This window comes from Oncorhynchus clarkii, chromosome 5 (genome assembly GCF_045791955.1).
Source record: "Oncorhynchus clarkii lewisi isolate Uvic-CL-2024 chromosome 5, UVic_Ocla_1.0, whole genome shotgun sequence".
NCBI lineage: Eukaryota > Metazoa > Chordata > Actinopteri > Salmoniformes > Salmonidae > Oncorhynchus > Oncorhynchus clarkii.
In genome coordinates, this window is record NC_092151.1 from 65712677 (window position 1) to 65739892 (window position 27216).

At 40.2% G+C, this 27216-nt stretch overlaps 8 non-coding genes across 8 annotated transcripts; all 8 read left to right on the forward strand.

The window, feature by feature from the left end:
• The first annotated feature begins 2606 nt into the window (after window positions 1-2606).
• On the forward strand, window positions 2607-2677 carry trnag-gcc (transfer RNA glycine (anticodon GCC)). Its single transcript has one exon. It is a non-coding gene; the product is annotated as a tRNA-Gly (tRNA).
• A 5704-nt stretch (window positions 2678-8381) lies between these two features.
• On the forward strand, window positions 8382-8452 carry trnag-gcc (transfer RNA glycine (anticodon GCC)). Its single transcript has one exon. It is a non-coding gene; the product is annotated as a tRNA-Gly (tRNA).
• A 493-nt stretch (window positions 8453-8945) lies between these two features.
• Window positions 8946-9017, forward strand: trnad-guc (transfer RNA aspartic acid (anticodon GUC)). Its single transcript has one exon. It is a non-coding gene; the product is annotated as a tRNA-Asp (tRNA).
• A 978-nt stretch (window positions 9018-9995) lies between these two features.
• Window positions 9996-10066, forward strand: trnag-gcc (transfer RNA glycine (anticodon GCC)). The gene has a single exon. It is a non-coding gene; the product is annotated as a tRNA-Gly (tRNA).
• An 8005-nt stretch (window positions 10067-18071) lies between these two features.
• On the forward strand, window positions 18072-18143 carry trnad-guc (transfer RNA aspartic acid (anticodon GUC)). The gene has a single exon. It is a non-coding gene; the product is annotated as a tRNA-Asp (tRNA).
• A 3003-nt stretch (window positions 18144-21146) lies between these two features.
• Window positions 21147-21217, forward strand: trnag-gcc (transfer RNA glycine (anticodon GCC)). The gene has a single exon. It is a non-coding gene; the product is annotated as a tRNA-Gly (tRNA).
• A 3146-nt stretch (window positions 21218-24363) lies between these two features.
• On the forward strand, window positions 24364-24435 carry trnad-guc (transfer RNA aspartic acid (anticodon GUC)). Its single transcript has one exon. It is a non-coding gene; the product is annotated as a tRNA-Asp (tRNA).
• Window positions 24436-25140: 705 nt separating this feature from the next.
• On the forward strand, window positions 25141-25213 carry trnav-aac (transfer RNA valine (anticodon AAC)). The gene has a single exon. It is a non-coding gene; the product is annotated as a tRNA-Val (tRNA).
• Window positions 25214-27216: the final 2003 nt, after the last annotated feature.

Here is a 27216-nt window from a genome sequence, read left to right on the forward strand (position 1 = left end):
AGGAATGTCAGTGTTCTGCCATGGCCAGCGAAGAGCCCGGATCTCAATCCCATTGAGCACGTCTGGGATCGGAGGGTGAGAGCTAGAGCCATTCCCCCCAGAAATGACCAGGAACTTGCAGGTGCCTTAGTGGAAGAATGGGGTAACATCTCACAGCAAGAACTGGCAAATCTGGTGCAGTCCATGAGGAAGAGATGCACTGTAGTACTTAATGCAGCTGGTGGCCACAACATATACTGAATGTTACTTTTGATTTTGACCCCCCTTTGTTCAGAGACACATTATTCAATTTCTGTTAGTCACATGTCTGTGGAACTTGTTCAGTTTATGTCTCAGTTGTTGAATCTTGTTATGTTCATACAACTATTTACACGTTAATTTTGCTGAAAATTAACGCAGCTGACAATGAGAGGATTCTTCTTTTTTTGCTGAGTTTATATTTACTCAATAAGAATGTCCTGACCTTACCAGGTACATACAGTTAAAGATCTACAATTTGAGAAGGAAATGAGCCATACGCTACTATTTTTCTTGCCAATGCAATATCCAATAATCCAATCAGATGCATTGATCATATGATGTCATAGACAGTCAGATACTGGCCATAGTTGTCTTACTAACAGTTCGTCGTCGAGGATCTGTGAGTGGACATTACTCTTTAAAATACTGTATATGCATGAAAATTATTTTTTGTAATTAAGTAGAAAAAAGATTTAGATATATAATGGATTGCTGCGCCATGCGCTCTTTTCTGGAGCATTATCAAAAAAAGGCACATGCACCTTCACCAGAAATATGGATTGCCATAATTTCATCCATGGTGAATTGGAAATACATTAAATCTATAATTGATACAAGAATGACCACTTTACTCCAAGCAAAGTCCATGTAAGATTTTGAAAAGTTAGGTTTTTGAAAATGTCTATAATTGACTGGATTTGCCTGATGTTCTGAGGCCATATGCATGCTTGGCCTGAGCTAGACAGGCACATTGATTCATGATGCTTATGTGTGTTTTATAACGATTTACGCTTGGTCTCAGATAATGGATTAGGTCATTTAGATATCAATTGATTAATAATTTATTTTAACTATACATTATATTAATCCAAATGTGAGCCTGCAAAGCAGTCGCTCAGCCTCACGTGCGCATAGAAGGCCAGGCGCACACGCTCATGTGCGCATAGAAGGCCAAAACGTGCAGACCTGATAACATTATTAGAATCTGTCTTGCATATAAAATAAAACTAGAAATAAACATAAATAATGCCTACACAGTTTCCTACACAGTTTCTCAATGCAAAGGCTGTTCTCTGCAACGAGTCTGAGCATGTCATGGATGGGGTGGCAACAGTTTTTTGAGAAATTGGACCCCTATATTGGATTAGTCAACGAGTTAGATATCAAAGGATGAACATTTATTATACAGTAAATTAAATAATAAATTATAATCTGAATGTAAACCTAGCTGGCGCACAACCTCACCCTAGGGCACAGAAGGCCAACGTGTGCAGAGCTGATTCAAGGATTAAAATGTATTTTGCATATCAAATAATGACCGCCTACACAAACGCTACACAAACGTTACCAATGCAAACTGGACTAAAGATTGTGTAAATCTTATCGAGACTAAAACATCAGTCATTGTGTGGAGTATGAGGAAAAACTTGGCTTCACCAATATCAAAATCAACAATCGCTTTTGACAGTGACACTGAATGGATACGAAGTTACTGGGGCTAGTCGCAAGTATCTATCTGTTGTTTTGTTTGGATTGAGCATTTTATTATTTAAATGTTGCATGATTTAGAAAGGTACTTTCTAGAGGTCGACCGATTATGATTTTTCAACGCTGATACCGATTATTGGAGGACCAAAAAAGCCGATACCGATTAATTTTTTATTTTATTTTTTATTTGTAATAATGACAATTACAACAATACTGAATGAACACTTGTTTTCGTTTTGAATTTTTACCCCTTTTTCTCCCCAATTTCGTGGTATCCAATTGTTTTTTCTAGTAGCTACTATCTTGTCTCATCGCTACAACTCCCGTACGGGCTCGGGAGAGACGAAGGTTGAAAGTCATGCGTCCTCTGATACACAACCCAACCAAGCCGCACTGCTTCTTAACACAGTACGCATCCAACCCGGAAGCCAGCCTATGTCTACTATAGTGGCCACTATAATAGAGCAAAAATAGAATGCCTGTTTGTTTCATTGTATTTCAATTTAAGATTTTTTTTTCTTCTCAAGTACAATATTTAGATGTGTGTGGTCACAAGTGTTCTATTATAAAGGTTGTCATGGCTAACTGCAATATTAGTGTATTGTTTTTTTTCTTCTTATGACTTGTGTCATTTGCAGTGAAGTCTAGGTAACAAATAACATTGGATTGCTTCCTTTACATTTTTTTGCTGTGAGTTAGGTTCACATTAACCACTTTATTTTACACACAGAGACTGTAGATCATATTCTTTGCTGTTTAATTAGTTAAAACCTGCATTTCTCCCGAGCAGTGCAAAAAAAACGTCACCTTTTTGGGCCCAATTTGCATCCATCCCTGCATGTATTGTTACCTAAACCTAGATTTTAGTGTATTAATAAGCATTGGTGGTTCAGTGGTAGAATTCTCGCCTGCCACGCGGGAGGCCCGGGTTCGATTCCCGGCCAATGCATTGCAACATTTTGCTTCGGTCACCTATGTTGTTTAAGCAATAAGGCCCGAGGATGTGTGGTATATGGCCAATATACCACGGCTAAGGGCTGCTCTTTGGCACGATGCAATGCGGAGTGCCTGGACACAACCCTTAGCTGTGGTATATTGGCCATATATGTTCAGAAAGTATTCAAACCCCTTGACTTAATCCAAGTTTTGTTGTTACAGCCTGAATTCAAAATGGATTAAATTGATTTTTCTCCCTCAACACCCAATACCCTATAATGACAGTGAAAACATGTTTTTAGACATTTTAGCTAAATTATTGCAAATGAAATACAGATCTCATTTACATAAGTATTCACACTAGGGATGTGACAAATGTACAATTTCTCTTAAAATTTCAACTGCAATTTTCACAATTCAGATGTGGTTCTGCATATGACCGCTAGGGGGCAATGCAGTTCGATGTATCGACATAGACAATTTGGACTTTGTGGCTGTGGTAACTAGTGGATAACCTACAGTGATGTATGAAAGTGTGTTTATAGACATCCAGCAAGTCTGATTCTTGATTGGCGCAGGGGTCAAAGGCACTGCATCTCAGTTGCTAGAGGTGTCACTACGACCTTGGTTCAATTCCAGGTTGTATCACAACCGGCTGTGATTGGGCAGTGCACAATTGTCGTCGGGTTAGGGTTTGGCCGGGCTAGGCCGTCAATGTAAATAAGCATTTGTTCTTAACTGACTTGCCTAGTTAATTTAATTAATTCAAATCTAGATATGCCATTAGGGTACTGAAACCAACATAATTTACAATTGCAGTTGATTTGCAGCCATTCTCAATCATTTCAATAATCAGTTGTGATTTTCTCACTCTGTCATATCACACTGATGCCAGCAACAGGTGCACCTGTACTGCCACTGTAGCTCAATTCCACCATGTAAAGTTTGCATTTCATCACCTCATTTAACTTCTCAAAGTAAGTAGCCTATTGCCATACAGAAATTCGCTGCTGTCACTTCCCTTTCTCACTATCTGCCATTTTTCCAACTGTTAACGACGATGATGTGCGGATCGCTTTATATCTGTGGCAAATTAATTTGAAAGATGCAGATCTCCTACTTTACAGCATTGTTGCATTAGGTATATATTTCATTAAAAGAAGTCAGTTTAAGTTGATGATCAGGGTCTGATAGTGGTAGTTTTGTGATAACTGCACTGTGATTCACTTTTCACTTTTTTTTGTGAATGGTTTGTCATCTGACAAATCAACTGTAAATTTCGGTGTTCCTCAAGGTTCTGTTTTAGGACCACTATTGTTTTCACTATATATTTTACCTCTGGGAGATGTCATTCGAAAACATAATGTTAACTTTCACTGCTATGCGGATGACACACAGCTGTACATTTCAATGAAACATGGTGAAGCCCCAAAATGCCCTCGCTAGAAGCCTGTGTTTCAGACATAAGGAAGTGGATGTTCTGCAAACTTTCTCAGACAAAACAGAGATGCTTGTTCTAGGTCCCAAGAAACAAAGAGATCTTCTGTTGAATCTGACAATTAATCTTGATGGTTGTATAGTCGTCTCAAATAAAACTATGAAGGACCTCGGCGTTACTCTGGACCCTGATCTCTCTTTTGACGAACATATCAAGACTGTTTCAAGGACAGCTTTTTTCCATCTACGTAACATTGCAAAAAACAGAAACTTTCTGTCCAAAAATGATGCAGAAAAATTACTCCATGCTTTTGTCACTTCTAAGTTAGACTACTGCAATGCTCTACTTTCAAGCTACCTGGATAAAGCACTAAATAAACTTCAGTTAGTGCTAAATACGGCTGCTAGAATCCTGACTAGAACCAAATAAAATTATCATATTACTCCAGTGTTAGCCTCCCTACACTGGCTTCCTGTCAAGGCAAGGGCTGATTTCAAGGTTTTACTGCTAACCTACAAAGCATTACATGGGCTTGCTCCTACCTATCTCTCTGATTTGGTCCTGGCGTACATACCTAAACGTACTCTACGGTCACAAGACGCAGGCCTCCTAATTGTCCCTAGAATTTCTAAGCAAACAGCTGGAGGCAGTGCTTTCTCCTATAGAGCTCAATTTTTATGGAATGGTCTGCCTACCCATGTGAGAGACGCAGACTCGGTCTCAACCTTTAAGTCTTTACTGAAGACTCATCTCTTCAGTGGGTCATATGATTGAGTGTAGTCTGGCCCAGGAGTGGGAAGGTGAACGGAAAGGCTCTGGAGCAACGAACCGCCCTTGCTGTCTCTGCCTGTCCGGTTCCCCTCTCTCTACTGGGATTCTCTGCCTCTAACCCTATTACAGGGGCTGAATCACTGGCTTACTGGTGCTCTTTCATGCCGTCCCTAGGAGGGGTGCGTCACTTGAGTGGGTTGAGTCACTGATGTGATCGTCCTGTCTGGGTTGGCGCCCCCCCTTGGGTTGTGACGTGGCGGAGATCTTTGTGGGCTATACTTGGCCTTTCTAGGGAGTTTTACCTAGCCACCGTGCTTCTACACCTGCATTGCTTGCTGTTTGGAGTTTTAGGCTGGGTTTCTGTACAGCACTTTGAGATTTCAGCTGATGTACAAAGGGCTATATAAATACATTTGATTTGATTTTAATTTGGTAAAATATATATATTTTTAATTAAACGTTCACACCTGTAATTCACACCCCTGAGTCAATACATGTTAGATTACATTATGGGGGTGCCACAGGGTTCAATTCTTGGACCGACTCGCTTCTCTGTATTCATCAATGATGTCGCTCTTGCTGCTGGTGAGTCTCTGATCCACCAGTACGCAGACGACACCATTCTGTATACTTCTGGCCCTTTGGACACTGTGTTAACAACCCTCCAGGCAAGCTTCAATGCCATAAAACTCTCCTTCCGTGACCTCCAATTGCTATTAAATACAAGTGAAACTGAATGCATGCTCTTCAACCGATCGCTGCTGTAGACTGTAAACTCTCCTTCCAGACTCGCATCAAACATCTCCAATCCAAAGTTAAATCTAGAATTAGCTTCCTATTTCGCAACAAAGCATCCTTCACTCATGCTGTCAAACATACCCTTATAAAACTGACCATCCTACCAATCCTCGATTTCGGCGATGTCATTTACAAAATAGCCTCCAATACCCTACTCAATAAATTGGATGCAGTCTATCACAGTGCCATCCGTTTTGTCACCGAAGCCCCATATACTACCCACCACTGTGACCTGTACGCTCTCGTTGGCTGGCCCTTGCTTCATAATATGTTTATTATTTTACAATAAAAAATCAAATAAAAAAGACAGCAATACTAACAATGACATTCATTGTACTGTTGAATGGGATGGCCAATTTAGAGGACAAAACAAAACTTAATTCACACATACACAAAATAAAACAAAATCCTATTAGGTGGTACGTGTATAAGAAGACAGCATATAGTCATTACAAGCAGTGTAGTTAAGCCAAAAATAAATATTGAGTGGAGTACAGCACAGAGTAGCAGCGGATCACCCCAGTTATGAAGCGAGACTAGACCATTTATCCTGTATCGGCTGCTATATTTTGTAAAACATTGGACTTCTATTGGAGGTATTGTATCAAATCTTTTCCATATGTATTACATTCCCTAAATCCTGTAACTACATTTCAAAGGTAGGTACAGTCTCCAGTTTCCAAAATTGCAATATGAGCCTTTTGGCTAATAGAGTACAAAGAGAGACAGCTTTCCCTTCGTGGTTATTCCCATCAACTGTACCAAACAGAGCGGTCAATGGGTCTGGGGCTAGAACTCTATCAAAGGCTCTAGATAAGTAATCAAAAATGAGAGCCCAGTAAACATGTAACTTAGGACATGTCCAGAATAAGTGGGTCAACGTCCCCTCATCCTGCTTGCGCCTCTCACACAGTGGTGAGGTGTCCGGGAATATTTTATGCAGTTTTACTTTTGAGTAATGTAACCTGTGTATCACCTTAAACTGTACAAGTTTGTGTCTGGCATTCACTGAACTGTGGTTTATATTCCTGAGAGCTTCTACCCAGTCCTCATCTGAGATTTCTGACCCAAGTTCTTGTTCCCAAGCCCTTTTAATGGTGTCTGCGGATACCTCTATGTGGGCCTGTAGCACATCATACAGTCTAGAAACCGACCCTTTTGAATGGGGTTTGACAAGGATCAAGCTATCTAATGTAGGACTATTTGGCTTCATGCCATACTGTGGGATATGTGTCTTTACGAAATTCCTGATTTGGAGGTATCTGAAAAAATGTGTTGTTGGCATGTTGAACTTTCCCTGTAATTGTTGAAATGAAGCTAACTGACCATCTATGTATAGACTACCAATTGTTGTGAGCCCCTTCTCCCTCCACTGTGAAAACACCACATCATCCAATGCGGGGTGGAAAGCATGATTCAGGCAAATCGGGCTGTCAATGTATACAGTGGGTATGTTAAGAAAATACCTAATCTGTTTCCAGATCCTAAGCGTATGACAAATGACTGGGTTAGAGTCATAAGTGGATTTTTTCACATATGACGGGCTATTAACAAGTGCAGGGAGTGAGGAACGTTGACAGGAGGCCTGCTCAATCAAAAGCCATGCAGGCATATTCTTCTGTCTCGTCGCAGGTAAACTTTCCCTCCAGAAAGACACAATGTTCAGATTAGCAGCCCAATAATACAGTTTAAAGTGAGGAAGCCCAAAGCCCTCTATTTTGTACTTGCATAAATGCTTCTTTGAAATTCTGGCTGCTTTGTTATCCCATAAAAATGGAGTTACTATTGAATCCAGTTTCTTAAAATAGCTTTGTGGTATGAAATTGGGTAGACATTGGAAGAGGTAAAGAAACCTGGGTAGGACAACCATTTTAATAGCGTTTATACGACCAACCAAGGAGATAGGCAGAGTTTTCCAAAAATCTATATTTTGTTTAAGCTGATATATTTTCATGGCCCTTGCTTCATACTCGTCGCCAAACCCACTGGCTCCAAGTCATCTACAAGACCCTGCTAGGTAAAGTCCCCCCTTATCTCAGCTCACTGGTCACCATAGCAGCACCCACCTATAGCACGCGCTCCAGCAGGTATATCTCTCTGGTCACCCCCAAAACCAATTCTTCCTTTGGCTGCCTCTCCTTCCAGTTCTCTGCTGCCAATGACTGGAACGAACTACAAAAATCTCTGAAACTTGAAACACTTATCTCCCTCACTAGCTTTAAGCACCAGCTGTCAGAGCAGATTACTGCACCTGTACATAGCCCATCTATAATTTAGCCCAAACAACTACCTCTTTCCCTACTGTATTTATTTTTGCTCCTTTGCACCCCATTATTTATATCTCTACTTTGCACATTCTTCCACTGCAAATAAACCATTCCAGTGTTTTACTTGCTATATTGTATTTACTTCGCCACCATGGCCTTTTTTGCCTTTACCTCCCTTATCTCACCTCACTTGCTCACATTGTACATAGACTTATTTTTCTACTCTATTATTGACTTGTTTTTGTTTGTTTGTTTTACTCCATGTGTAACTCTCTGTTGTTGTGTGTGTCAAATTGCTTTGCTTTACCTTGGCCAGGTCGCAATTGTAAATGAGAGCTTGCTCTCAACTTGCCTACCAAGTTTAAATAAAGGTGAAATAAAAACAAATAAATAAATATTTTTATCAAAATAGATTTAAAATCTAGATTTTTATCTATTACCAAGCATTGGTGGTTCAGTGGTAGAATTCTCGCCTGCCACGCGGGAGGCCCGGGTTCGATTCCCGGCCAATGCATTAAAATGTTTTGCTTTGGTCACCCATGTTATTTTGGTAGAAGGGTTGATTGTTGAGCAACAAAACCGACACGTGATTGTTGACATGTAAACTATATTTTGTCTCCAATGTTTATTGAAACAAATACATTTGCACAATGAGCACTTGTTGTTTCTCAAATATATTGTTACAGTTGTTGGTTAGCTAGCTAGTGAATTTTTGCCATATTAACATAGACGTGACATCAGTTAAAATACCGCACCAAGCTAAAGGCTAGAGCTGCCGCTTTCAAGGAGCGGGACACTAATTTTAATTTTAATTCTTTTACGGACTACGACGGGAAACCCAGCCTTTAGCTGCCCAGTGACGCAAGCCTATCAGACGAGCTAAAATCCTGTGGCTTTTGTGGAGCCATGGGTAACAATGCTTCAAGGGTGACTGTATCTCTTTACAACACATCACATGCGAAAATGATATCAGTTATATAATCACCATTGTGATTTCGTATGTGTAGTCCTCGTTAGTATAGTGGTCAGTATCCCCGCCTGTCACGCGGGAGACCGGGGTTCAATTCCCCGACGGGGAGGGACATTTTATAGTTTAAGGCTTTTTTTTCAATGTTGATTTTGAATGAGGTTTTTCCGCTTTTAGTTTAAATGCAACTTATTGCTGTAACCAACTGCAAAATACAGTGCAATTTGACGCTCTGCAATGTTAAAATCTTGATTGGGGAACTATTTCCTGAGGAATGTTTCTGTTTTTCTTGATTGTTGTGCTTTATTTTTGTTTGTATTTGATTTGATTTTGTGTATAAATTGAACGTGCAGGGCTCCCTTGCGAGAGACCCTGGTCTTAATGGTGACGTTTAAAAGTAGAAGGTACTGTATGCTATAGGTTAAGTTAATATGCAGTTGGTTTATTTTGAGTACTTCTGCTAAATGTGTTCAGTTTCCGTAGTGTAGTGGTTATCACGTTCGCCTAACACGCGGTCCCCGGTTCGAGACCGGGCGGAAACACATTTTCAAAAAGTAAATTGTAATGTTAATCTATGGCAAATTTCTGAAAATAAACAAACAAATACAATATTGTTTTGAACATTGTTTGGGACACTGACTCCCGACTGAACGTTATACTCAATGCATTTATCAATTGGTGTTGATTAAGATTTAGTCAAAAGTGCATTATAGTAGCTTGATATTAAGTCAATTCGCTCATTTTTTATGCCTGACATCCGGTGATGATTTGCTCATTTTTCATGCCTGACATGCGGTGATGATAATAAGTGGTGTAATAGCCTACACTTTTATTGACATTTTAGTTTTAATTATTGTGATTGGCTCATGTTTTACCAGTATGGCATACCCCCACTATTTACTGGACCATATGAGCCTACTTTCACCCCATGGCTGTAACACAACAGAATGTAGTCAATTGGGTGTGAAGGATTTCTGAAGGCTCTGTACCTCCGTGTATAATTACAAGTCATCACATGCAAAAACGATAATTTGGTGAAATGACTGTTTTATAGAACTATTTATCGACCTAGATTTGTATGTAGGGGTAAGCATTGGTGGTTCAGTGGTAGAATTCTCGCCTGCCACGCGGGAGGCCCGGGTTCGATTCCCGGCCAATGCATTAAAATGTTTTGCTTTGGTCACCCATGTTATTTTGGTAGAAGGGTTGATTGTTGAGCAACAAAACCGACACGTGATTGTTGACATGTAAACTATATTTTGTCTCCAATGTTTATTGAAACAAATACATTTGCACAATGAGCACTTGTTGTTTCTCAAATATATTGTTACAGTTGTTGGTTAGCTAGCTAGTGAATTTTTGCCATATTAACATAGACGTGACATCAGTTAAAATACCGCACCAAGCTAAAGGCTAGAGCTGCCGCTTTCAAGGAGCGGGACACTAATTTTAGAATTCTCGCCTGCCACGCGGGAGGCCCGGGTTCGATTCCCGGCCAATGCATCAACATGTTTTGCTTCGGTTACAATGTTATTTGTAGGTTGGTTGTTTAGCAACATAACCGACACGTGCGCAACTGTGGGGCGAAACAGACAAGGTTGGCTAAGATTGTTGACATGTAAACTATATTTTGTCTCCAGTTGTTACACACGCTTCTTGGAGGAGGGAACGCAACACCCTGCTACACACAACTCCATGGAGTAAAAGAGGTATGTGATTGTAGGTGCGGGTAAGGATAATACAAACTTAAAGTGAACAATTTCAATAATCAAAACCACTAAGTCCTATTTGAGCACACACATACCTCAGAAGTAGCAACTACAAAATAAGTTAAACAATTCCGTCTCTGAGGAACAACCAACACAGGACATCCAAGAAGCTCTCTCCTAACAAAGGAACACTGTTTTTTATCCAGTTGCAGAAGGAGTTTGTAACTAACAGCTGGTGTTTGCACTTGACCTCGTCCCACCTGCTTCCCTAAGTAAGTCACAGTAGCCTTCCCAAACTCTCACTTGGCCAAATTGAGGGTTAAAGAAGCATTCTCCAACCGCTGAAACACACGTTTCAAGGTGGCAAGATGATCAGACCAACTAGGGAACGTAACACCAATGTTTATTGAAAACATAAATAAATGTGCATAATAAGCACTTGTTGTCTCTAAAATATATTGTTACAGTTGTTGGTTTGCTAGCTAGTGAATTTTTGTCATTTTAACATAGACGTGATATCAGTTAAAACACCTCAAAACAAGACATGGTATCAAGAACAAGATAAAACTAGCTGAAACGAGCCAGTTACGATTCCCTCATTGTTGCTAATTATCTGACCATCCAGAATCACAAAAACATACTGACTTCTGCCCCATTGAAGCATGCACATTGTTTTTGTGACGCTAATCCATCTATTTTGTTATTATCCTCTCTTCCCTCTACCACTTCTTGTAGTATGTTTACCTGCTCCGATCCCTGTGGTTGACTCATTTGTATTTATTATGGATCCCCATTAGCTTCTGCCAAGGCAGCAGCTACTCTTCCTAGGCTCTGGCAAAATTAAGGCAGTTATACATTTTAAAAACATTACAATACATTCATAACAGATTTCACAACACACTAAGTGTGTGCCCTCAGGCCCCTACAACACTACCACATATCAACAACACAAAATCCATGTGTACGTGTGTAAATTGTGCGTATGTAATCATGTGTGTGCATGCGTGTGTCTGTGCCTATGTTTGTGTTGCTTCACAGTCCCTGCTGTTCCATAAGGTGTATTTGTATCTGTTAATTTTTCTCAATCTGATTCTACTGCATGCATCAGTGTTGATGGAATTTATAGGTTTAAACGAATTATTAGAATACTCAACCATGATACCATATAATTGTATGAAATTGATTAGAATCATAATTAATTAATGATGGGGGTCTAAACACAGACTGTCTGAGCAAAATTCAGTGCCGACCTTGGCCAGGGGCCACTGAGAGATTTGGTCTCACGGCCTCCCCAATCTTGGGGGAGGACAGGGAGTGCTTCTCACGGTCTCTGTAATCTATGTCGGCTGGGTAGGGAGACAGTATGTGTGCAGGATACCTACTGTTTGTGTGGAAGTATGTGCGTCGCTATAAAATGGATGTCTTTGTATTGTGGACTTCAGAACGTTCCTGTGAATAAACATTCGACTATTGTAGACTGGGCCTCTGTCTGTCCGAAGGTACCACGCCGAAATACCGTGCACGGGCGGGTCATTGACCCATAATTTAAAGACCTGTCCCCTGACATTGGGGTTCCATAACACGCCGGTATATACCTAAGGTCGGCAGAGACGGTGACGGGATCCAATCAACATTGCTTTTCCCAGTCTTCAAGACAAGGTCAGTAATATTTATTCACAAATTTGGGGAAATTATTTAAGATATCTTTGATTTGATGTTCTAAATACTTAGAATATATCAATAATAGGAGCTTGGTTATTCTAAACAGATTCACTAGGAGGCTTTTACTTTGTGTATTAACCAAAAATCGATTGAGGGAGCAGGTCCGCAATGACCTGAGGTACATGTGCACTACCATAAATAAAAATAGCTTAATAATTGAGGTCTGTGAGGAATGGCCGAAAGGTTATTTGAGGGATGGCCGAGAGGTTATTAGCAAGTGATATAAATAGGTGCTGTGAGATAGGACGAGGAGTTTGTGCAAATAGGAAAACTTAAATGGTTAATTAACATGTGGTAAATTAGCCCTAGACCCAATCCAAAAGACATACCTAAATAAAATCCTAAAGTGTGAGGATATTGCTTTGTGAGATGGGTTTGTGAGATGGGACGGTAATTATATGCGAACAAATAACTTAAATGTTCAATTAACAACCCTGAATTAGCCATAGATCCGATTCAAAAGACAAATACTGAAATAATGTCCAAAAAATGGAGAAAGAAGGGAAACCTAATATAGCGGAGTGAGATACGAGACATTCACGTCAAAAGAACACGCAACAACAGAAAAATAGGCTGCTGACTAGGGATTTACGACCCCTGGAAAATAGCTTATAGTTGTAAATGGGTGAAACCTAATGTCCGATCGACACCACTATAGATAAAGTTTCAAGAAAGGAATTTAGCAACATAGGTGCAAAATAGGTCTGACTATTCCACGAAAGGAGATACCCACATAGATTGAGAGATTAAAGAGAGCACATACATAGATCATAGAAATACATACACATAGATTGTGAGGAGAAGCATAATAACCATAATAGTAACATGGAGAGTAGAAAATGGATAGAACCCGAGAACAGAAAATGTTACAACTGTAGCAAGCCAGGACCTTTGGCTAAGGAGTGTGAGGAACCATGCATGCACTGTAAAAGGCAGAACAGAGAAAATGGTCAGGTGCCTACAGCCAGACAGAGGAGGAATAGAAAAGAAAGGAGCTCAGTACACATAATGGTAACTGTAGTAGGATGTCCCTTGGGGGCATCCGTACCTATATAGGCCATGCAAGGGTTAGGTGAATAAACAGGCTGGAGCTAGAACCTCGTGGTCGCGCGTCTTTATTTTAGATCATACTACATGGTGTCAGAAGTGGTTTTAAAATTCACATAAACGTGAAGGAGGTACCAAGTAAATCATACATTCAGGCTGTTTTAAAGCAGGGAGGGCACAGTGTTGGAGATAAAACAGCGCATATAATTATTTTGCTAGCTAACGAGCAAGGACTAAGCTACTGCTAAGCAACATGTTGCAAGAGGAAGAAGCTGGCGGGATTTCAGGGTTTGCGACTCCAAGTTCAACGGGCTCTGGCGCAAACACGGACAGGCCAGTGGCTAGTGCGGACGGATTTCACATTAGTCCCCCGGAGAATTTTGTTTGTTTTGACATTCAAAACTGGCCGAAATGGATCAGGCGTAAACGTGAAAAATGAGGCATTTCAAGTTAATACACTGATCTACTGGGTGATGAAGCCGAGGATATATTAAATGCTTCAACGTTGACCGAGGAAGAGAAACTTAACTACAGTGCCGTTAAAGACTGTTTTGAAACGCATTTTGTAGGGAGACAACATTATTTTTGAGAGAGCTAGGTTTAATATGCGCAAACACGAGCAGGGTAAAACCACCGACAGTTTTATCACAGCTGTTCACAAACTAGCAGAACATTGTCAGTTTGGCGCGCTCAGGGAAGAGCTGATCCGAGATCGGATTTTGGAGTGGAGTGGCGTCCAATAGCATACATCTCCCGAAGCTTATCCGACACAGAGCAAAGATATGCTCAAGTGGAGAAGGAGGCGTTGGCTATCACATGGGCATGTGAAAGGCTCAGCCAATACCTTATTGCCCTGCAGTTTACAGCAGAGACTGACCACAAACCACTGTTGGCTCTGTTAGGGACAAAAGCACTGGACGACTTGCCTCCCAGAATTCTGCGCTTCCGCCTCAGATTACTGAGGTTCACCTACAAGATGGTGTATGTGCCAGGGAAGGCACTGATCACAGCAGATGCACTCTCCAGGGCCACAATTAAACGTCCATTATCAGAGGAGGAGCAATGTCTAGAGGTGAGGTACAGGTGTCCATTAATACAATAAGGGACAGTCTACCTGCATCTCAGACCAAACTGCAGCAGATTGCAGAGGAGCAACAACGAGACCACATCTGCCACATCTGCCAACAGATAGTGCAGCAGTGCAAAAAGGGATGGCCCAGGCAGGAGGAACTGCCTCAGCTGCTGAAGCCCTATTGGGTGCACCAAAGTGACTTCCACTGTAATGGAGACCTTCTCATGAAAGGACAACGGATAGTTATCCCAGAGACTCTACAACCAGAAATGCTAGACAAGAGTGCATGATGGACACATGGGGATAACCAAATGCAGACTGAGGGCTCAACAGTCAGTGTGATGGCTTGATCTGAGTACTCAGATTGCCAAGCTAGTGGCCCAGTGTGAGATCTGTACAAAATGTCAACCTTGTCATCCGGAGCCAATGATGGCAACGGAGCTGCCAAAACGGCCATGGCAAAAGGTAGGGGCGGATATGTTCTATTGGAAAAATGACATAACCACATCAGCTGGTGTTATCAATGGATTAAAGTAATTTTTTTCCAGGCAAGGGGTCGCTGAGGTCCTGGTTACAGATAACGCTCCCCAGTTCTCTGCGAGCTCCTTTTCTGCTTTTGCCGCAGAATATGACTTCATACATGTGACCAGTAGCCCCTACCATGCACAGAGTAATGGTGAGGCAGAGAGAGCCGTGAAAACAGTCAAGGGACTGCTGAAAAAGAACAAGGATCCATACAGGGCTCTGTTAGCTTACAGAGTTACACCACTGCATCAAGGGCCGTCGCCTGCCGAGCTCCTGATGGGCAGGAGGCTGCGTTCCCCATTGCCTGTCTCGCCGGCTCAGCTTAAACCCCGATGGCCTAACAGAAAGGCCTTTGCTGAGAGGGACAAACGTCTGAAACAAACGCAAACAGGAGACTTTAATCGGAGACACCGTGCTAAGGAGAGGCCAGAGCTGACCGAAGGTCAACGCGTGTGGATTACAAACTCAAAGACACCAGCAATAGTGCTGAGGAAAGCGAATGCCCCACGCTCCTATGTGGTGGACACAGGCTCAGAAGAGGTACGAAGGAACAAAACACACCTCAGAGCTCTTCCAGATCTACCAGCCACACAGACCGAGGCCACACAAAATGCACAAAAAGAGGGTGAAGGAGAGAGAATGCTCACGGAGCCACAAGCGCGCCCAAAAAGGGACGTGAAGCCACCAGAGTGGCTGAAAGACTATGTTACCTGAAGAGAAAACATACTGCTGGGGAACATACCCAGCAAAAAGAGACTGTACCTAAGTTAATGTTCATACTGTGTGATTTAATGCTTTCATGCTTTCATACTGTTTCAGGATGGGAAGTAGCATGTTAGAGAATAATACTGGTTTCCAAATTGCATTTCAGTTATCCTTCAGTGGTTATGCATGTTGATTTCTTGTTCATGGGAGAGGGGAAGATGTAGTAGGATGTCCCTTGGGGGCATCCGTACCTATGTAGGACATGCAAGGGTTAAGGTGAATAAACAGGCTGGAGCTAGAACCTCGTGGTCGCGCGTCTTTATTGTAGATCATACTACAGTAACTATCGGGATAATTGTAGACAAGTATAAAGGAGGCTTCAAGGAAAAGAAAAGTAAGAAAGATCAGACAGGAACGGAATATTTTATCGCCACTCTTGGTAAAAGAGCTGGAAAGATTTTAAACAGAGAAACGAGATGACAGAGACTGAGAGAAGCGGTGTTTCAATTGCGATAAGAAGCGGTGTTTTAATTGCAATAAAACAGGACATTTCGCCAGGGACTGTAAAACACCCTGCAAATATTGTAACAAAGTAGGACACAATCACCGAAACTGCAGATAGAGAGAGAGAGGGAGAGTAAGGAGAATCCTCGCTGGGGGAACGCTTGGACCTTTAAATTAGGGCTATTTTCTGGGAATTGTCTCGGTAGTACGTGCCGAATTTTACGACTACAGACAATTATAAATAGGGTTATTTGCGTGGAGGCTCCGTCACTATGCACCAAGAGACTAAAATTAGAATTTCGGATTGTAATACAACTATTGATATGTTTTGCCTGGAAAGATACTGTTGTTAGTGTTTGTTTAACGGAATGTTTTAATAGCTTGTTTAGGTTAAATTGAAAGACTAATTCATTCTAAATAATAGCGAGGCAATTTCGATGGAATACGTTGTCTTGCCTAAATGGTCCGCTGGAATAACGTATTGAGAATGGAGTCGTATTTAAATTACTGGATCATAGAAGAGACAGTTACCTAAATCTAATGAATTCTAAATAATAGCGGAGAGATAATTGCGATAGAGTTGTCAGCTCAGGGATTCAATCTTGCAACTTTACGGTTAACTAGTCCAACACTCTAACCACCTGCCTCACGAGGAGCCCGCCTGTTACGCGAATGCAGTAAGAAGCCAAGGTAAGTTGCTAGCTAGCATTAAACTTATCTTAAAAAACAATCAATCAATCAATCATAATCACTAGTTATAACTACACATGGTTGATGATATTGCTAGTTTTATCTAGCGTGTCCTGCGTTGCATAATGCAGTGCGCATTCGCAAAAAAGGACTGTCGTTGCTCCATCATGTACCTAACCATAAACATCAATGCCTTTCTTAAAATCAATACACAGAAGTATATATTTTTAAACCTGCATATTTAACTAAAAGAAATCCAGGTTCGCAGGCAATATTAACCAGGTGAAATTGTGTCACTTCTCTTGCGTTCATTGCACGCAAAGTCAGGGTATATGCAACAGTTTGGGCCGCCTGGCTCATTGCGAACTAATTTGCCTGAATTTTACGTAATTATGACATAACATTGAAGGTTGTGCAATGTAACAGGAATATTTAGATTTATGAATGCCACCCGTTAGATAAAATACGGAACGTTTCCGTATTTCACTGAGAGAATAAATGTTTTGTTTTCGAGATTATAGTTTCCGGAATCGACCATATTAATGACCTACGGCTCGTATTTCTGTGTGTTATTATGTTATAATTAAGTCTATGATTTGATAGAACAGTCTGATTGAGCGATGCACTATGCAGAAATTGCTCTGCCATTTCCTGTTTGCAAAGATTCAAATAGTTCCCCTAATTTCAGTTTATGTGACAAACAGAGCAAGTGTAGTTGCACTGTTTAATCTCTGCTATAATGTTCAGATTGTGCCAAATGAAAAATGTTAGCTAGCTACAGTGCCTTCAGAAAGTTTTCAAACCCCTTGACTTAATCCACATTTTGTTGTTACAGCCTGAATTCAAAATGGATTAAAAATCAATACCACATAATGACAAAGTGAAAACATGTTTTTCACCCCTGGCTGTAAACACAACAGAATGTAGAAAAAGTAAATGTTGTGTGAATACTTTCTGAAGGCACTGTACCTCCGTTTATAATTTACAACCCGGTATCACAACCGGTCGTGATTGGGAGTCCCATAGGGCGGCGCACAATTGGTCCAGCGTCGTCCGGGTTTGACCAGTGTAGGCCGTCACTGTAAATAAGTATTTGTTCTTAACTGAAAAGCCTAAATAAAAGTACATACATATGGAAAAACGATAATTAGTTGAGCAGTTTTATAAAACCATTCTGTTTTTGCAGATGTATTCCTCGTTAGTATAGTGGTCAGTATCCCCGCCTGTCACGCGGGAGACCGGGGTTCAATTCCCCGACGGGGAGAGATACATTTTTGTTTTAACCTTTTTCAATGTTGATTTGTAATCGATATACCTGAAACCTCACCATTACTTGGATGGACATTTGTGTTCGTTATGCGCATCAGTAATTGGTTGTCATGGGCAAGAGAAAATGTAGAATATGATCATTACACATCATGATTGGCTTTAAGGAGAACAGTACACATGCATTATATACTACACAAGTTTACAACTTACTTAACATGAGAAAACATGAGATACCAAAACCACTCACAGGATTGGGTCTCCGCTGAATTAGGTAAATCCGCTTTTAGTTTTAATGCACCTCATTTCTGGAACCAACTGCAAAATAAACTGCAAGTGGATGCTTTGATGCCGCTCGGGCAATGATTGGGGAACTATTTGCTGAGGAATGCTTCTGTATTTCTTGATTGTTGTGCTTTATTTTTGTTTGAATTTGATTTTGTGTATGAATTGTACGTGCAGGGCTCCCTTGCGAAAAATATCCTGGTCTTAATGGTGACTCCTTGTTTTTAAAAAAGGTTTTAAAAAAAAATAATGTGTGTGTATATACAGTGGGGAGAACAAGTATTTGATACACTGCCGATTTTGCAGGTTTTCCAACTTACAAAGCATGTAGAGGTCTGTAATTTTTATCATGGGTACACTTCAACTGTGAGAGGCGGAATCTAAAACAAAAATCCATAAAATCACATTGTATGATTTTTAAGTAATTAATTTGCATTTTATTGCATGTATTTGATACATCAGAAAAGCAGAACCTAATATTTGAAACCTTTGTTCGCAATTACAGAGATCATACGTTTCCTGTAGTTCTTGATCAGGTTTGCACACACTGCAGCAGGGATTTTGGCCCACTCCTCCATACAGACCATCTCCAGATCCTTCAGGTTTCAGGGCTGTCGCTGAGCTCCCTCCAAAGATTTTCTATTGGGTTCATGTCTGGAGACTGACTAGGCCAAAAACACAGTGTTGGAGAAGAAAGTAAAAGTGCAATATGTGCCATGTAAAAAAGCTAACGTTTAAGTTCCTTGCTCAGAACATGAGAACATATGAAAGCTGGTGGTTCAATATTCCCAGTTCTTCAATATTCCCAGTTAAGAAGTTATAGGTTGTAGTTATTATAGGAATTATGATGCATCGACTATTTCTCTCTATACCATTTGAATTTCATAAACCTTTGACTATTGGATGTTCTAATAGGGACTTTAGTATTGCCAGCCTAATCTCAGGAGTTGATAGGCTTGAAATCATAAACAGCGCTGTGGGGCAAATGCAGTAAAGTTTGAATGAATGCTTACGAGCCTGCTGCCGCCTACCACCGCTCAGTCAGACCGCTCTTTCAAATCATAGACTTAATTATAATATAATAAACACAGAGATACGAGCCGTTGGTCATTAATATGGTCAAATCCGGAAGCTATCATTTCGAAAACAAAACGTTTATTATTTCAGTCAAAAACGGAAACGTTCTGTATTTTATCGAATAGGCGGCAACCCTAAGTCTAAATATTGTTGTTACATTGCACAACCTTCAATGTTATGTCATTATTATGTCAAATTCGGACAAATAAGTTCGCAACGAGCCAGGTGGCCCAAACTGTTGCATATACCCTGACTCTGCGTACAATGAACGCAAGAGAAGTGACACAATTTCCCAAGTTAATATTGCCTCCTAAATATGCAGGTTTAAAATATATACTTCTGTGTATTGATTTTAAGAAAGGCATTGATATTTATGGTTAGGTACATTCGTGCAACGATTGTGCTTTTTTCACAATGTGCTTTTGTTAAATCATCCCCCGTTTGGCGAAGTAGGCTGTGATTCGATGATAAATTAACAGGCACTGCATTGATTTATGCAAAGCAGGACAAGCTAGTTAACCTAGTAATGTCATCAACCATGTATAGTTAACTAGTGATTATGTGAAGATTGATTGTTTTTTATAAGATACATTTCATGCTAGCTAGCAACTTACCTTGGCTCCTTGCTGCACTCGTGTAACAGGTGGTCAGCCTGCCATTCAGTTTCCTCGTGGAATGCAATGTAATCGGTGTCCAAAAATGCAGATTACCGATTGTTATGAAAACTTGAAATCGGCTCTAATTAATCGGTTGACCTCTAAAAGAGACATCTGTTACACAAAACACCAAAAGGTGTAATCACATTTTGCGATTGTCATTAGGCCAGTATTTATGCGTCCACTGTTGTCTGTTTATCTCTGTTGGCCACTCATCTCAGCCTTGGCAGAATGTCAGTATGTTCGTCTTAACCACATCGCATTGTTGAGCATAGGTTCCACCAGTTTTCAAGTCCATTCGTTAATTTTTCATGCCTGACATGCTGTGATGATAACAATTGGTGTAATAGCCAACAGCTTTCTTGACATTTTAGTTTGAATTATTGTGATAAACTCATGTTTTACCAGTACGGCATACCCCCACTATTTATTTTGGGGACACCATATTGGACCATATGAGCTTACTTTCACCCCATGGCTGTAACACAACAGAATGTAGTCAATTGGGTGTGAATACTTTCTGAAGGCTCTGTACCTCCGTGTATAATTACAATCCATCACATGCAAAAACGATAATTAGGTTGTTTTATTTAAACCATTGGATACACTTGCGATTAGCCCAGTCACTTTGTATCTATCTGTTGTTTTGATTGAGCATTTTATGGAGACATTTTTTTCGAAATTGCATGATTGGAAAGCTGCATCTCTGTAGCGCAATCTGCACGTCATGGATGTGGTGGCAACAGTTTTGTGGAGAAGTTATTTTGGCCTCCCAGGTTTAGGCTATTTCTCCGAGCTAGAGCGCCACCTGGTGGTCATACTATTGATGTTTTTATTGATTTCTAATCTTTCTCCAGTTGTCCAATTGAGACGGAAATGATGAGTACCGTATTTCATGTATTCTTACCAAAAATAACTGCTGCCATGCATAAATGATTGTTGAATAGAACTATTTATACAACTGGATTTCTATATGGTGATAAGCATTGGTGGTTCAGTGGTAGAATTCTCGCCTGCCACGCGGGAGGCCCGGGTTCGATTCCCGGCCAATGCAAAATATGTTTATTTTGCTTTGTTATTTTGGTTTATAGAAGAGTTGGTTGGTGAGCAACAAAACCGACACGTGCGCAACTATGGGGCAAAACAGACAAGGTTGGCTAAGATTGTTGACATGTAAACTATGCAAAGAAAACACATTTTATGATTTTTAATAGGTTCAAATAGTTGGTTGAAAATACACTTGCATTTACGAGCTTAGATGGTTCTCAAATTAATCAGGTCTCTGCATATAACTACTTAGGGATATGGTTGGATGATAAACTGTCTTTTAAAATGCATATCGACGAACTTTGTAAACGGCTAAAAATCAAGCTTGGCTTCCTCTATAGAAACAGGACATGTTTGTCCTCTACAAATAGAAGACAAATTGTGCAAGCTACTTTTATGTCAGTTATAGATTATGGGGATATTATTTACATGCATGCTACGGCATCAACACTTAAATCGCTGGATGCTACGTATCCTTGCGCACTTAGGTTTATTACGGGTGCTAGCTACAGAACTCACCACTGTGAGTGGCACAATATGAACATTTTAGCAGAGAGATTAAACAGTGCAACTACACTTTCTCTTTTTGTCACATAAACTGAAATTAGGGGAACTATTCGAATGTTAGCAACCAGGAAATGGCAGAGCAATTTCTGCATAGTGCATCTTTAAATAATGATGTACCTACCTAAAAAAAATATATGTATGAAAAGGCAGCAGGACTTCCTGACTGACCAAGTCTGTCCATAATAAAGGGCTTCTTTACCTTCTTAACAGCACTATCGACAAAGCAGGTACTACAGGCTCTAGTTTTGTCGCACCTGGCCTACTGTTCAGTCATGTGCCATAAAGAGGGAAAAGTGCAATTGGCTCAGAACAGGGCATCACAGCTGGCTCTTGGATATACACAGAGAGCAAACATTAATAATATGCATGTCAATCTCTCCTGGTTCAAAGTGGAGGAGAGATTGACTTCATCACTACTTGTATTTGTGAGAGATATTGTAAGCACTGAGCTGTCTGTTTAAACGACTAGCACACAGCTCAGACTGTGTGGGGGGGGGGGGGGACTGATAAAATACACCTTATAGAACAGCGGGGACTGTGAAGCAACACAAACATAGGCACAGACACATGCATACATACACATGATAACATACACACCATACACACGTACACATGGATTTTGTGTTGTTGATATGTGGTAGTGTTGTAGGGGCCTGAGGGCACACACTTAGTGTGTTGTTTAATCTGTTATGAATGTATTGTAATGTTTTTAAAATGTTATAACTGCCTTAATTTTGCCAGCAGCAGCTAATGGGGATCCATAATAAATACATTATGAGTCAACCACAGAGATCGGAGAAGGTAAACATACTACAAGAAGTGGTAGAGGGAAGAGAGGATAATAACAAAATAGATGGATTAGCGTCACAAAAACAATGCGCATGCTTCATTGGGGCAGAAGTCAGTATGTTGTTGTGATTCTGGATGGCCAGATGACTAGGAACAATGACAAGAAGCTGCCATGTAAGGAATCGTAACTGGCTCGTGTCAGCTAGTTTTATCTTGTTCTTGATACCATGTCTTGTTTTGAGTTGTTTTAACTGATGTCACGTCAATGTTAATGTCTCAAATTCACTAGCTAGCTAACCAACAACTGTAACAATATATTTGAGAGACAACAAGTGCTCATTATGCACATTTATTTTTGTTTTCAATAAACATTGGAGACAAAATATTATTATTTATTATGCTGTTATTTCAACAAGGAACACAGACTGAGACCAAGATCTCTTTTACAGCTGGGCCCTGCGTATACATGTTTACACATACAGTTTTTTAATTTATTATTAGTATATTTTTATTTCACCTTTATTTAACCAGGTAGGCTAGTTGAGAACAAGTTCTCATTTGCAACTGCGACCTGGCCAAGATAAAGCATAGCAGTGTGAACAGACAACACAGAGTTACACATGGAGTAAACGATTAACAAGTCAATAACACAGTAGAAAAAAAAGAGATTCTATATACATTGTGTGCAAAAGGCATGAGGAGGTAGGTGAATAATTACATTTTTGCAGATTAACACTGGAGTGATAAATGATCAGATGGTCATGTACAGGTAGAGATATTGGTGTGCAAAAGAGAAGAAAAGTAAATAAATATAAACAGTATGGGGAAGAGGTAGGTAAAATTGGGTGGGCTATTTACCGATATACTATGTACAGCTGCAGCGATTGGTTAGCTGCTCAGATAGCAGATGTTTGAAGTTGGTGAGGGAGATAAAAGTCTCCAACTTCAGCGATTGTTGCAATTCGTTCCAGTCACAGGCAGCAGAGAACTGGAACGAAAGGCAGCCAATGAGGTGTTGGCTTTAGGGATGATCAGTGAGATACACCTGCTGGAGCGCTTGCTACGGGTGGGTGTTGCCATCGTGACCAGTGAACTGATACAATGATTAAGAAGCTAAGCAAGACAAACAAAACAATCATAGATAACACACAAAAATACAGCAGCAGAATACATTTACACACAGGTTATTCCCCTAACAGCAAAAACAGTTACAAGAAATACAAAAATAAACATCCTCCAATAAATGTTTAAAATGGGCAAGGGGGACAAGTCTCAAGTTTAAGTTTAGTCTGTAGGCTATTCCATAAGCAAGGAGAGTAACAGGAAAAGGCAGCCATACCCAACTCTGTGGAAATAGCATGGGCCTCAAGTACAATCAATGCTTGAGACCTGGTTTTAGGAATTCTAATTCTAATATTGATGAGTGAGGATAAATAAGAAGGTAGTTTATTCAGAAGTGCTTTAACTAAACTTGACTAAACATACAAGATGAACTGACACAGAGAGACAGGAAACACAGGGATAAATACACTGGGGAAAATAAGCGACACCTGGAGGGGGCGGAGACAATCACAGGAACAGGTGAAACAGATCAGGGCGTGTCTGGGAGTCCCATAGGGCTGCGCACAATGGCCCAGCGTCGTCCGGGTTTTGGCGGGTATAGGTCGTCATTGTAAATAAGAATTTGTTCTTAATAACTGACTTGCCTATTTAAATAAAGGTAATGAAAAAAATAAAATGCAAAAATGATAAATAAGTGATCAGTATTATAAAAACCATTGTGATTTGTATGTGTATTCCTCGTTAGTATAGTGGTCAGTATCCCCGCCTGTCACGCGGGAGACCGGGGTTCAATTCCCCGACGGGGAGAGATACATTTTTGTTTTAATCTTTTTTCAATGTTGATTTGTAATCGATATACCTGAAACCTCACCATTACTTGGATGGACATTTGTGTTCGTTTAGCGCTTCAGTAATTGGCAAGACATAATGTAGAATATGATCTTTAAACATCATGAGAAGAACCGTATACATGCATTATATACTACACAAGCTTACAATTTACTTAACTTTGTTGTTAAAGTATAAAAAAAACATGAGGTACCAAAACCACTTACAGGGTTGGGTCTCCGCTGAATTAGGTAAATCCGCGTTTAGTTTTAATGCACCTCATTGCTGGAACCAACTGCACAAGACACTGCAAGTGGACGCTCTGATGCCGCTCGGGAACTTTTAAAATATTGATTGGGGAACTGTGCTGAGGAATGTTTCTGTTTTTCTTGATTGTTGTGCTTTATTTTTGTTTGTATTTGATTTTGTGTATGAATTGTATGTGCAGGGCTCCATTGCGAAAAAGACCCTGGTCTTAACGGTGAATCCCTGTTTTTAAAAAAGGTAAACAAATAAAATATAAACTTTTATATATATATATATATATAAAACGGTCTTCAGCATTTCTTAAAACAACCTACAGTTATATGGAAATGAGACCCTGCTTTATAGAAGCTACTGTAGTCCATACGCTAACTTAATGCGCAGTAGGTGTATTTTGAGTACTTCTGTTTTTCATGCACAGTTTCCGTAGTGTAGTGGTTATCACGTTCGCCTAACACGCGAAAGGTCCCCGGTTCGAGACCGGGCGGAAACACTTTTTTTTAAACTAAAAAAAACTAAGTGTTTGGCCAAAGCTTTTGTCTAAAAATAAACAAATAAATACAGTATTCATGTGTTGCACATTCTTTAGGTCACTGACTCCCGACTGAACACTATACTCAATGCATTGTCAACTGGCGTTGATAAAGATTTTATAGTAGCTTGGAAATACAATTACATTTCTAAAGGAGGCAAAAAGTTGCGAGGAAAACATGTTGTCTTCATTGTGATGTCGTCAGATTGACTTGAAGATGCATTATAACGTTAGCCAGCTAGCTAAGAGTGAGGGGAGAGCACCTGATCTTTTTGCTAGACTGAAAGTTCTACCGAAGATTGTTTAGTATGAAGATGCCTAGAAACTGCTTTTCAAATAGGCGTTCCTGGAAGTATTGGCCCATTTGGCCCTTGGGTTTAAAAACAATTACAGAAAATGCACACATCAAAAAATAAATACTAACTGCAAACAGAAATAAAAACACGGTCATAAAAAACAAACACATTCATCAGTAAAAAGTTCATCAATCAGCTTCTGAAGTGGCTTCAAGGCACCAAAACATCAAATGTAGGAACTATTTCAAGATTGTTCCACAAATAAGTTGCAAAGAAACTAAAACCTGACTTACCTAACTCCGTAGACACCAAAATAATTTCCAGAGCTAGCCATCCCCGAGACTGTGTGTGGTAACTCGTATGTCTAAAGTGTAGTAATCATGTTAGGTACAGTGGGACTTTTTGTATAAGGGCTTTATCAACGAAAACATAGCAATGTATCAACCTACGTGACATCAAAGTGGGCCAATCAACTTTCTGGTAGAGAATTACAATGAAGTAGAAAAATTGTCACTCATAATAAAGCGCAGTGCGCAATGATAAACTGCATCTTACGGCAATAATGAAGTTTTTTATTTTATTTTTTTTATTTCACCTTTATTTAACCAGGTAGGCTAGTTGAGAACAAGTTCTCATTTGCAACTGCGACCTGGCGGAAGTGGCAGCTGTGTTTACAGAGATGATATTGGACCGATAGTAACGTCAATTGAATAATCTGCTTTATACTATTTAGCGAGAGGCAGGACCTATTTCTATTGAAGAAGTAGGGGTGGGCGGAATACCGGTACGAACGTGAATACCGGTATGATGTGGTGCCATATCATGCATATCATGGTAAATTAATAAATGTATGAAATAAGGCGCTTTTGCTTCGTAAAAAAAATCTGTCGAATGATACAGCCTAGTGGGCTAGTTCAAATAGTTTATTTTACTAAAAACATAATGCTTGCTTACTCTTCTGCGCTGAGGATTACTGAAGACAAGGAAACAACGCTATTGAGGTTGATTTGCAGGACGACGAAGGCCTGGTTCGAAAAAAAAGGTGCTTCCTCTGTCCTTTGGGACTGGTTGGGCTTTAAGATATCCGACCTCGACCAACAAACAGTACTGTGTAGGTTGTGTCGACACATTGTGCTAGCCTAAGGTGGAAACCCTGCATGTGCATGAATATGAAGAATCTACCAGAATGTGTGCAACAATCCCCGGAGCAGTGGAGCACGTCCCAAGACATCTTCAAGCCAGACCAGCACTCAGCTATCACTCAAGGCATCATTCGTTAGTGATACTCCATATAACAAGAAGAGCAGGGCATGGAATGAGATAACGAGTGCAATTACATATCACATAGCAAAAGACATGGAACCAATTCAAACCGTGGAGAAATATGGTTTCAGAAAGTTGATTCGAACTCTAGACCCAAGATACGAGATCCCGAGCCGTAAATTCCGCAAAATATGTCAGCCAGAACTCTACACAGAATGTCGGGACAGAGTTGTCAATGAAATCCGTAACGCTGCATTCTTCTCTACCACTGCCGTCAAGTCGGACCACAGGGCCATACATTAGCCTCACGATTCATTACATTGACAACAACTGGTATCTGCAAAGCAAAGGCTTTCAGACCTCTTATTTCTCAGATGATCACACCGGATAAATAATTGCAGCTGG